The sequence below is a fragment of the Haliotis rubra genome, unplaced genomic scaffold (assembly GCF_003918875.1).
Source record: "Haliotis rubra isolate DU_JTF1 unplaced genomic scaffold, ASM391887v1 Scf498, whole genome shotgun sequence".
In the NCBI taxonomy this organism is placed as follows: domain Eukaryota; kingdom Metazoa; phylum Mollusca; class Gastropoda; order Lepetellida; family Haliotidae; genus Haliotis; species Haliotis rubra.
In genome coordinates, this window is record NW_025767188.1 from 247,679 (window position 1) to 260,819 (window position 13,141).

The 13,141-nt window shown below is 40.9% G+C and overlaps 1 long non-coding RNA gene across 1 annotated transcript in view; it reads right to left on the reverse strand.

Moving 5' to 3' along the window:
* Nucleotides 1–3,777: 3,777 nt before the first annotated feature.
* Nucleotides 3,778–13,141, reverse strand: part of LOC124291619 — a 237,458-nt gene continuing 228,094 nt past the window's right edge. The window contains exon 3 of the long non-coding RNA XR_006902248.1: nt 3,778–3,815. This is a non-coding gene — a long non-coding RNA (uncharacterized LOC124291619). The remainder of the gene's footprint in view (nt 3,816–13,141) is intronic.

A 13,141-nucleotide genomic window follows, 5' to 3' on the forward strand; every position in this document is an offset into this window, starting at 1 on the left:
CTGTTCAACGCGATCAACACCTGTTACTGAATTGACTTGACATTATTGTGGTGGAAGGGAGATCAGTCGAGATGAGGTATATTTATAGAGCAATTAGAGCGAACGCCTAAATAGTGTATCACCACTTGAGCTGTTCCCGAACTTCCCGTGTGTTGTAAACAGACATACGAGGGGCACATTGAAGAGCGATGTTCGAGTAGCAGTACGAGTACTGAGTCCCATGGGGTATCATCATCATCATCAACTAAGAACTTATATAGCGCAAGAATCCAGTCAGTATAACTGCTCAAAAGAGAGAGATGAGAGATTTGAGAGGATGCATGTCACATGTATAAGCAAGGTCCACTCGGTCTAGGCGTATGTCTTTGAGAATAGGTGAGTCTTGAGATTGGTTTTAAAGGTTGCCAAGTTATTTATAAGTCTCAGTTTTATTGGCAGATCATTCCAGAGTCGTGGAGCTGCTCTGGCGAATGATCGATCTCCATAGGTGGTGGTTCTTGCGTGTGGAACACACAGCATGCTTTGTCCAATGGATCTAAGAGACCTTGCTGGCTTGTATTCCTGGAGGAGTTCCTGGAGATACACAGGGGCTAGGCCTGTCCTTGCTTTGAAGGTTAACAGGAGCACTTTATAAGTGATTCTGTCTGCCACCTTCAACCAATGAAGTTTCTTTAGCACTGGAGAAATGTGGCTGTCTTTCTGTGTCTTTGTCACGAGTCTAGCTGCACAATTCTGAACGCGCTGCAGCTTTGCAATCAATTGCTTTGGTAGTCCAATTAGAAGAGCATTGCAGTAATCTAAATGGGACACAACACAGCACTGAACAAGAGATGTTACGGTCTTAAGATTTACAAATCGACGTATTTGGGCAATGTTTCGAATATTAAAATATGCATGTCTGCATACTTTGTTTACATGGGACTCTGCATTCATAGATGAGTCAAATACAAATCCCAGATTTCGTGCTTCTTTGCTTGGTTCAATGATGCAGCCTCCAATTTCAAAGATGGGCAGAGCAAGTTTACTTCTCGTTGACTTTGAAGAGAGAATCAGCAGTTCCGTCTTCTCACTGTTGAGCTTGAGAAAGTTTAGGGTCATCCAGTCCTTGATGTCCTTGATACAGTTCATCAAACGACGATATGAATCCACTACTGATGTTCTGTTGGAGGGCTTGAAGGCCAGATACAGCTGGGTGTCATCAGCGTAGAGATGGAACGAGAGATTATTGGCGCGAGCAATGTCCCCAAGAGGTGATGTATAGATTGTGAACAACACTGGTCCCAGTACAGAACCCTGTGGAACTCCATACTTGAGGCTAACTTTCTCTGACATTTGCCCATTGACTCTCACAGCCTGAAATCGTCCTGACAGATAGGACTCCAGCCAGAAATAAGCTTCACCAGTAACACCGAATCTCTCATTCAATCTCTTGAGAAGAATGGACTGATCAATTGTGTCAAAAGCGGCTGACAAATCGAGCAACACCAACACTGCCGCACCATCTGAATCAATTGCCTGCAGCAATTCACTCTGCACACGCACAAGAGCCGTTTCCGTGCTATGATGACATCGGTATGCAGACTGCAATGTTTCTTCTTTCCCAGTTCGGATGATATGATCATGAAGCCTTGACGCTGCCACTCTCTCCATGATCTTAGCAGCAAAGGGCAAGTTGGAGACTGGTCTGTAATTTTTTAGGTTGTTTGAATCCAGCCGAAGATTCTTGATCAGTGGTGTTATAGATGCTAACTTGAAGGTTCTAGGAACACAAGCTTGACTGAAGGAAGCATTGATCACACTGGTTAGTGTTGGTACTGTCTCATCCAGACACTCCTTCAACAACCAAGTCGGCATGGGGTCTAGTGAACAAGACTTTGTAGGACTCCTCACAATCACCTGTCTCACCTCCATATCAGATGCTGGTAGGAAACAAGACAGCTCTGGAATATCCGTCATATTCATGTCGGCATGAGCTGTGGGTGAGGTTTGTATGATCGTCTGCAAACTTGTGAGGTATGATCGAATTTTCTCAATCTTTTCTGTGAAGAATGATGAGAATGTTTCAGCAATAACGTCTTCAGGAAGACTGTCTTGTAAGGCTTGAGACTTTGTCTTGAACAGTAGTCTGTTAGAGATCTTGAATATTTCCTTCTGGTCTTTTGCAGCTTCCACGATGTCAGTGAAATATGTCCTCTTCGCCTGCTCAACCAATGCATTTACCCTATTCCGTGCTTGGGAGTGCATCTCTTTATGTACAGTGAGCCCACTGTGTCGCATAATTCTTTCCAGTTTACGCCGTTCTCTTTTTGCTGCACGGATTTCATCGTTGTACCATGCCTCTCTCAAATGAACAGTTACAGTTCTTGTCTTTAGAGGAGCGTGATGGTCTACAACTTCTCTGACAGTGGTGTCATAATTCTCAGCCATTTCCTGTACTCCAGTACCAGTGTCTTGAACCAGAGAATCTTTCAGCTCGGTTTTGAACTGCACCATGTCAATGTTCTTCCATTTCCGAAATGTTATTACATTCCTCTGCCTCCGAGGCACTTTGAAGCTGGTTGTAGCTAGCACAGCAAAGTGGTCTGACATGACAGACTGATCCATGTGAATGTTCTTGACATTTAAGTCATCCTTCCTGGTGATCACAAGATCCAGTGTATGGTTCTTCACATGGGTTGGTTCCTGAATATGCTGGAGAAGACCATACGAGGTCAGAAGACCCAGAAACTTAACTGTTTCAGGAAGGTCTATGTTTTCAGCGTGAATGTTAAAGTCACCACATAGTAGCAGTTTACCTTTTATCAATATCAAATCATCTATTAATGAAGAAAATTCATTGAGAAAACCTGTTTCCGCCAACAACATTCTGCCAGGGGGCCTGTACACACATGACAGTACCAGATGTTCATCGCCAGATTTCAGTTTGATAGAAATATGTTCAAAAGATGAGAAGCTATTCCCAATTTTAAGTTGAGTGCAATGGTAGGAGTCTCTGTATAAAATACCGACACCTCCTCCATGCTTGCCAGTCCTCGCCTTATGGATGAACTTAAAACCGGGTGCAGCGAGTTTATTGATAACCAAACTGTCAATGTCACCCTCCCGTAACCATGTCTCTGTGATGGCCAGTACATCCAACCTGTTGTCTAAAACAAGAGATTGTATAGTCTCTGGTTTATCAACAGTGACTGATTGAGTTTTGACTGATCTAGCATTCAAAACACCAATTCTGGATTCATAAGTTTTGTATGTCATAGTGTTCTTGTTCAAGATTGAATTTGACTTCAATCCACCACGACATCCTCTTCGTGTCTTCTTCACACTACAAATATCCAGTGACCTTATTAAGCTGAGAGTTGGTAAGGGTAACTTGTGGTGAGTTCTTTTTTCCACATTATGTAACTCCTCTGATGTATATACCAGCATTGTTAACAACACAGTGCATGACAAGCTGATTACATAAATCTGCATGGTCCACTGAACGGACTCAGGTGGCCAGTCTATTGTTCTCTTGATTGCCAACAAGCTTGGGCACCCTGCTTGAATTCCATATATCACAAATATCAGCAAATTATATCCTCAAATATCTCCACAACAAAAAGGAATAGAGTCCAAATGATTTCACGGTTGTGTTCTCTGGTACTCGATACACACTCAAGACAATTTTCACGCCTCTAGTCACAAGTGTTATTGAGAAATAGCAAGTGAAAAGCAGAGCTCTCAGAGGTGCAGCCAGCATGGCGCACACTAATCTCCAACGGGTACTGTCAATCGCTCTCAATGTGCTTCGCCGTGTGGCCCTAGAGGACCAAAAACTTTATGAATTCTCTGTACACAAGCTTATCCATTTCTGCAGTTTCGATAGGGGTACATGTGATGTCACGTAAAGTAGGGACATGTGCATGTCAACATTACGTTTATGTGAATGATATAAAACCTTTCTTCAATATCATACAGTTATTTTTATCATGCACATAACAGAAGTACTTCAGTCTCAAAACATTTTGATAGCCCCTCGGCAACAGTGTACATGCCTACTTGATGGTCAACGCAGCACTCAGTTTTCCAGCCTCGTGTTTGTGGCAGCGACCTACTTTGTATATCTGAGTATTATGATCACTTTGCGCCAGTTACCTTTTAAGTATTGTAAATAATCGTTAATTCTCTATCTTTATTTCAACAGGCGCTTACATATGCAATGTAAAAATATATTGTAATATATTGCTTTGTTTCTGCTCACTATAGTAGCTGAAATGAAATAGTGAATAATTCATGTACTTTTGATAAGTTTCTTGATTTCAGCTGATATCAGCGCTGAAACAGTTCATATACTTAATCGCTTAGTTTTAATAATACAATCAATAGCTTCTACTCAACAATGACAATACGTTACGATTGGTCCATTCAAACCTGCATGCCTTTTCTATGTCTGAACACCTCGCACCCTCTCACGTCATATCGTCACCAGACACGACTGACAAAACGTGTGTGACAGGTTAGTAAACTAACTATCTTCAATGTGTAATCTTACACACACAACATATTAAATACGGGTAATTAATGCCGTCAGGGTAGTTAGCGTGTGTTGTAAACGACACGCGGATAGACGCAAAGTTTCTATTTTAATGTGTATCCTATCTTCCCTTTTAAACGTAAATAACATTAAATAACTATAAAGCGAGGCATTGTGAGTGAGGTGAGGTGAGGTGAGGTGAAATTGCGTTTAACTTCGTCCTTGAGAATACTTCGCTCATATGACGACGTGCATGCGTGTGTATGTGTATGTGCGACATATTATACTGACTCCGAGCCGACCAGTCCTTGTTGTACCCATTAATGCCGAGCGCCAGGCAGGGACCAACAAGTACCATATTTTAACGTATTTTGGTATGACGCGGTCGGGGATCGAGCCCGCGACCTTCCGCTCTCGGGGCTGTCTCTAAACACAATGTAGTGATCGGTGCTACAGCACTAGTACATCGGGTAACATTGGATTGGCCATCCGATGCTGCTCGTATGTTTCCGAGTGTGATCGTCGCACGTGATCAACTTACCCGCCAAATCTGACAGATGACAATCAGGAGATCAAGACGAGACACTGACGACTACGGACACGAATACTTCGCAGAACCCTATAAAGTTGATCTCCCCACTCATCATCGCTTACGAAGCAAGGTAAGCGCCTTTCCCTATCACCTGGCTTTCACAACAACAAATAATGGCAAAGTATCTCAATTGAAGGTTTTATAGAGTATCAAATATATCTTTCCATGCTTATCATTATGTCTATATGGACAGTTTACGCTGAATCGGTTTGGTTTTGATCACAACCTATCTTATTTCCAGTACACATTATTTCATCGTCTGCTATGGCAGCCCAGGCATAAACACGGGCCCCTGTGCGATACATTGGGTATGTAATGTGCCGGACAATACTGTTTATAACATGTATATATATCATTCTAACATAAAGAATCATCGTTCTGTTATAGTGCAAATATTTCACTAATATTTCAAACACAAAAATATAATAACTATGATATGAAATTTATATGAATTCACAAAAGTACCTATGTTGTGATTTTTATTAGGCTTTATTGGCCAACTTTCAAAATCTTTGTTTGGCACTGCAACATCTAAGGATGTCAACACCTTAGCCAAACACATCAATGCACTAACCAAGCACGAATCACTGTTAGGCAATGTATTAACAGAGCATGAACACAATTTGACCTCGATAATGGCAAATGAAGATACTCGATTTTCAAATGCTCTTAAAGGCATAAAAATCAATCATGAGGCAATAAAATATGCTACAAGCAAAGCGGAAGTCAAAGCACAGTGTAATTTCAGGTTCCTTCAGCAGGAACAAAAGCAACAACTAATTGAAATAACCCCCTCCAAATTACTTGTCTATAACTCTCCATTACTAACCCTCACTTGCCCTGATGGTCAACGAATCATCACAGGTTGTTCCTTTTGCATGATCGCACTGCCATGCTTATGTTCTGTCTCAACACAGAATCTCGTCTTTCCTGCTCATCTAGGAACTTGTCAAAACCTTACTCACGAGGATATCACCTACCTACATCCCGTAAACTTAGCATTACTACAGCACTTTCTCGAGGAATCAACTTTAGATACTATTACTGGTATACCTTATATAATGAACCAGTTCAAGTCACGATTCCTGACTTTCATCTTTACACGAATCAGTTTTCGAAAGTTATTGCTAATGATCATAAGGATCACCTTAGTCTTAAGCGTATGGCTTAGAGTGTTAAAGAGAATGAGGTTATCTTTCAAAGTTTGACTGACTCTCTCTTGGATGGTAAAATTAATGTGGTAGTGGTAGTGTAGCAAGCTTACCCAGCAATCATTAAAAATTCCCCTTTCAGTAAAAATCTCACCATTTATGGCAAGACGTATAAACGTCATACTCTCTCAGCCTTTTGCCACAAACATCCTCATCTCTCACCATGGCCTATATGAAGTCCTCCCTATGGACAACTAGATTATCATTACAACATATTTCTTACCGTGTATTGTGTTACAGCTTGTATCATTATGTACGAACCTTATCAATTTGGTTCCATATAGAAGTGTATTATGTTATGTACATAATTTTTGTAAACAATATTCTCATTTTTGCTTTTGAGGACAAAAGCTTCTCGCGACAGAGGGGTATTGTAATAGTGCAAATATTTCACTAATATTTCACACACAAATATATAATAACTATGATATGAAATTTCTATGTTGTGATTTTCCGTACACAAACGAGAGTAACTCACTCAGGTTGTAAAATACATGCCGCCAGACATGCACATACTGTAGACAATGGATAACGGTTTGCACTGCAGTTACCGGTTGCATGTCACTTCCTGATTGACACGCTGACCACGTAATGATAATCCCACAAGCAAGTCGGCGGTCAATCTGAAATGCTTCTGGCTAAATGAAACGGCAGCCTTGTGTTTTTATTACCACCGTCCGGTCATAGACCGATATACGTTAGGCAATTTATGAGACTATTGTATCAACCAGGAACAACCCATGAAATAACAAAGGGATAATGGTGACAATAATTTACAATTGCTATGCGTTCCTCCGATATATAAGCAGGTGCAGTTTGACTGTCAAGTCGCCCACCTCTCGGCCGTAAGCAGTTCCGCCAATTACCCACCCTCCTTCCCAAACACCATAAAAATACACCCCAAATACACCCCACAACCACCCCATACAGACCTACCAATAAATAAAATCATAAACATACACGAACTCAAATCTGCACTCAGAAACAGACAGCCTCAGCCCCGGGTCCAGATACCATTACATACACTATACTCAACAAACTCACACTTACTCTCTTTAATCATATCTGGACCTCAGGTACTATACCAAACACATGGAAAACAGCCAAGGTGGTACCAATCCTCAAACCAGGGTAAACCCAGCAATGAGCCTTACTCTTATCGCCCCATTTCTCTCACTTCCCATTTATGTAAAACCCTAGAAAGTATCATTAACAACAGGCTCAAACATCTTATTAATTAAAAAAAACTAATAAAGGAGGACCAGAGTGGCTTTACTCATAATCGGCAAACCTTGGACCACATTTTACATTAAGAACAAGATATCAAAGTAGCCCATGCACAAAAACAATACACTATGGCCATTTTCATTGACTTTAGTAAGGCATTTGACATGGTTTGGCACAACGGCCTACTACAAAAGCGCCAAAAAATGCCATACATGGCAGAATTCTAAATTTCATTCACTCCTTCCTAAACAATAGATTCATAACCCTCAAATCTCACACCATTTCGGACCCCCATCCCCTAGAAAATGGGACCCCCCAGGGCAGCATATTATCTCCAACACTTTTTAAATTCATGATTAATGATATATTCCCAGAAAAATGGCCGGAAATTTCCAAAGCTAAATTCGCAGACGATATCTCCTTCTGGACCTCTTCCACCTCTATTAAACATGTCTCTATTAAATGTCAAAGAATGCTTAACCACATTCAAAATTGGGCCCAACAATGGGGGTTCCTCATAAATGTTAAAAAAACCGTGGGCATACTTTTCAAAACTCAACGAATGCAAAATTACACACCCAAACTGCACTTAAATAATCCAAAAATTGAATTAAAAAAGGAAGCCAAATTCTTAGGAGTAACTTTTGACCAACATATGACATGGACACCCCACATTCATAACTTGGTCAGCTCTTGTCAAAAAGATCTCAACTTAATGAGAGCCATCAGCGGCACAAACTGGGGTGCCGACAAACACACACTTATCAACATATATAAAACGCTTATACTGCCTACGTTGGACTACGCCGCCCGGTCCTCCACTCCCTCTCCTCCTGCAACCTCCAAAAATTAAACTCTATACAATATAAAGCCCTAAAACTAGCCCTAGGCACGAGGATTGGTACCTCCAGAGTTATACGCCCTTGGTGAGTGGCGGACATGCTTTTGAAGCTGTGAAGAAGCTGTGAATTTTTTTTGTCAAATTACCTTATACAAAGAAGAAATCGAGCGATCAACATCGACAGTAAGATAAACGTTAGTATCTGCAAACGTTCCTCCAGTTTGATCGCCGTTTCACAACTTTTTAAAGGCCGATGGAGTTGGATTTAGCTTCGTCACAGGAATTTGTTGAAAATGTCATGCCGGGGCCGGGCTTAGTCACCGAACATCGTCCATCAGATGCACGGAAGAGATGTCATACAGAGGCTGAACACTCATCTGATACATCGTTTAAGAAGCAGAAAAATGAGGTTTGTAAAAAAACGTTACCGATTGCAAGTGATTCGAACATTAACAATGACTCGCCCGCCATTTGCACGAGAACGGTGTCCGATGTTTTGACGGCGATCGAGAAGCAAACACATTATTTTGAAAAGAGATTCGATGCTATGGAATCTAAATTGCTTGAAAAAATGCAAGCGATGTTAGAAATTGACATTGGTAATGTGAGAAGTGAATTGCACTCTGGCTTGAACAGTGTGAATGCTGAAATGCGAGAGCTCCGTGACGATCATGCACGTGTGACTCAGGACATTCAGAGGGAGGTTTCTGATTTGAAGCTGAAATCGCGTGCGTATTCGCAAGTTGCAAGTTCTGCGCCGGACACGAAACATCTAAACATCGTTATCAAGAATATTCCAGAGTCAAGAGCTGAGGATGTTTGCACTAAAGTGAACAGTCTGATAAGGGAGGGTCTCAAGTTAAGAGACATTACGATAGACTCAGCAGAAAGGAAGGAATCAAGAAACCAGAGATTTGCAGGAGTTATCATCGGTAAGTGTAAAAGCTCTGGTGATAAACAAGCTATTCTGTCTGCAAAACGTGTACTGAAGGACAGTAGGAACTACAGCAATATCTACCTGTCAAGTGACAAGCCATTACAACAACGGCAGCTGGAGGCTAACATGAAGACATTAGTGGACACGATGGGCGATGGTAAGCTGAAACTATCTGGCGGCAGAATAGTAAGAGTAGGAAGCAGCGATCGACGTTACAACGACGGTAAACATCGCAACAACAACAGCGATGATACGTTCCAACCACGTGGAGATGTTTACCAACATTCGTCACATGACCCAGAGAGGGCGTCCAATCACAGACGAGGATCCATCGACAACAGGGTCAGCCCACGTGCAGCGTCAGAGAGGCGTGATATTCGAGGTAATACGCGTCGGTACTAGGTATCATGCGGGTTTTGGAACATTGCTGGATGGTCTACTGACACACTTTCTGAAAACCACGTGATTCGTGCTTCTTGTTTACATTCAGCTGACCTTGATATTATTGGATTGGCTGAGACACATCTTAAGGCTGACTCTACTTTACATCTTGAAAACTACTCTTGGATAGGCCACAATAGAACATTACTGCATGTAAAGGCCAAATGTGGATCCGGTGGTGTAGGATTTTTTATTAAAAAGGCGTTGCTTAATGATTTTAACTTAGAAGTGTTAGATAATTCATTTGAAGGCATACTATGGGTACGCCTTACTGACAAGACTGTTACCAATTGCTCTATTATAGCATGCGTGTGCTACCTACCCCCCGAGAACTCGACACGACAGCCGGATGCTTCAGATTTCTGTGATACCCTTCTATCGCAGATACACCAGTATTACCAGCCTGGTGTTACCTATATATGCGGGGACTTCAATAGTAGGTGCGGGGATCTACTAGACTTTGTGGAAGGGGTTGATGTGTTGCCACAGAGGCATGTTTTAGACAATATAATAAATGCTCATGGTCATAGTTTTATTGATATGCTTATCAACGCAAATTTCTGTATACTTAATGGTAGATATGGTGAAGTGAATGATTATACTAATGTTTCTCCCAGAGGTTTATCCGTGGTAGATTATTGTATTTGCCCCTACGAACAACTGCAAAACTTCAAGGATTTCCGAGTGACGCGTCCTAGTTCCCTGGTAGACTCAGCTGATTGTGAAGGCATGACGGGCTCCAGGGCTGTGTTGAAGCTTGACCACTCTATTCTTTCCTGGAGAATAGACTTACCTTAGAGGCGGGCGAGTACATGGCTCCGTGTGATAACAGTGTTGAAAATACTAATGTGACTAGATGCGATACTTCTAACGTACCCAGTGGGTTTTTATCATCTGAACAATGTTGTGCGACGTTACAGGATGCTGTTGATAAGTTAGACTCGTCGCGGAAGGATCAGTTTGATATTGATCAAGCTTACGGCGTATTTACGGACACAGTTAGGACTGAAATGGAGAAGGTCTTACCTACAAAACAAGTAATTATTTACTTGTCTTGCAGAAGTAATAAACGCAAGCGGACTAAGAAGGGCTGGTGGTGTAACAGACTAGCTCTCCTGTGGATTGACATGTGCAGTGCTGAAAAGCAGTGGTGTAGGTGTAAAGGACCTCGTAAAAGTGTTTTTAAATGTATATATGTTTCTAAACGAAAATATTTCGATCAACAAGTACAAAAGGCGAAACGTGACCACACTCGTCGAACCCTACAGGAGTTAGAAGAATTGTGTAGCTCTAATAGCGGGGAATTTTGGAGGAAAATAGGGCGAGTAGGAGTAGGGGAAGAAAGAAGAAAGAAGATTCCGATGGAAGTGACGCGTGAAGACGGCAGCGTTAGTAATGACGTCACTATGGTACTAGAGACTTGGCGTAAGGCCTACAGTGACCTTTTGAACGGTAACTCCGCGATTAGTGACATACAGACTGACAACGAGGACACAACAGGAAATATTTTCAACACTAGTATATCTGTCGACGAGGTAAGGAGAATTATTCAACTAGCAAAAGCGGGAAAGTCCCCTTGATTCGATAGTATCCCAGTTGATGTGCTGAAGAACGAGACAAGCATTTTATATCTACATAAACTGTTTGCCACCTGCTTTGAAAGTGGGTGTGAGCCTTCAAGCTGGGCTAAGGGAGTGATTACACCCATTCCGAAGTCGGGTTCTCAAGACCCCCGTGACCCCCTCTCCTACCGAGGTATCACTTTGGCTAGTGCCTCGTATAAATTATATTGTGGTGTTCTCAACAACAGACTCAGTGAATATGCTGAAGAACAGGAACTTATACATGATCATCAGAATGGTTTTAGAAAGAGTCGGTCAACCGTGGAACACATCTCAAGTCTGACGTCTATCATAGAAACAAGAAAATCACAGAACAAGTCTACTTTTACAGCATTTATTGATTTTAAAAAAGCCTATGATTGCATTGATAGGTCTCTACTTTGGGAGAAACTAAGATCTCTTGGTGTGAATGGTAACATGTATAAAGCTATTTTATCACTTTATAAAAATGTCAAATGTGCTGTGCGTATTAATGGGCAATATACATCATGGTTCGATGTGCAGTGTGGTTTAAAGCAAGGTTGTTTACTGTCACCACTTATGTTTAATCTGTATGTTAATGATCTCATTGTTTCAATTGAGAATTTATCTCTGGGTGTTAAAATTGACGAGACCAGCATCGGAGTTTTGGCCTATGCTGATGATATTGTTTTAATTGCTGAAAATGAGAATGATTTAAATGTTATGCTGGACTGTTTACATAATTGGTGTATATCCAATAAGATGACTGTCAATAATGTTAAATCCAAAGTTGTTCATTTTAGACGCCCGTCAGTTTCAAGAAGTAATGTTTTATTTGTATGTGGTGATACGGAATTGGAGACAACAGATTGTTATAACTATTTAGGTTTGCTTTTAACAGAGCATTTAGATTATTTACGCATGGCAAAATCTGTAGCTAATTCCGCTAGTCGGGCACTTGGCTTATTAACTACTAAGTATAAAGTGTTAGGCGGTATGCCTTATCAAACATATTCCAAGTTGTTTTTTTCTATGGTTTGGTCCACCATTAATTACGGCGTATCCATATGGGGCACCTATAAATCTTCATGTATAGATGCTGTACAAAACCGTGCAATGAGGTTTTTTATGGGTTTACGTAAATATGCCCCAAACAATGCTGTTAGTGGCGACATGGGTTGGTGCCCACCCTTTGTTAATCAGTGGCGAGGTGTGTCTAGATTATTTAGGCGATTATGTAATTTAGATCCATTCCGTATAACAAGTAAAATCTTTGTTTGGAGTAATGTTTCTGCTGTAGTAAGGAAACGGAATTGGAATTTTAGAGTGCACGTTAAATTTTGTGATCTTGGTCTCCAACATTTTAATAACATACACGTTAACTATCATATTCCCTTTGTCGTTTCGGAAGTGACACGTAAATTATTTGATCGTTTTAACTCTTCTTGGAAAAATTCTATTTCAAATGTAAATGGTACAACGAGCAATGGAGGTAATAAGTTAAGAACATATGCTACCTTTAAGGATGAATATCATCCTGAATTTTATTTATTTAGCCACATGCCTCGCTCTTATAGACGTGCTTTAGCACTTTTCAGATGTGGCATTGCTCCTCTAAGAGTTGAAACTGGACGTTATAATTGTACTCCTCTAAAGGAAAGAACATGTTTTTACTGTAATGATTTTATTGAAGATGAATGTCATGTTTTACTGCACTGTCCACTTTATTCTTTTGAAAGAGGTGTCCTTTTTAGTAAATGTGAACAGCTTAATATGAGCTTTTTGTCCTTTAGTGA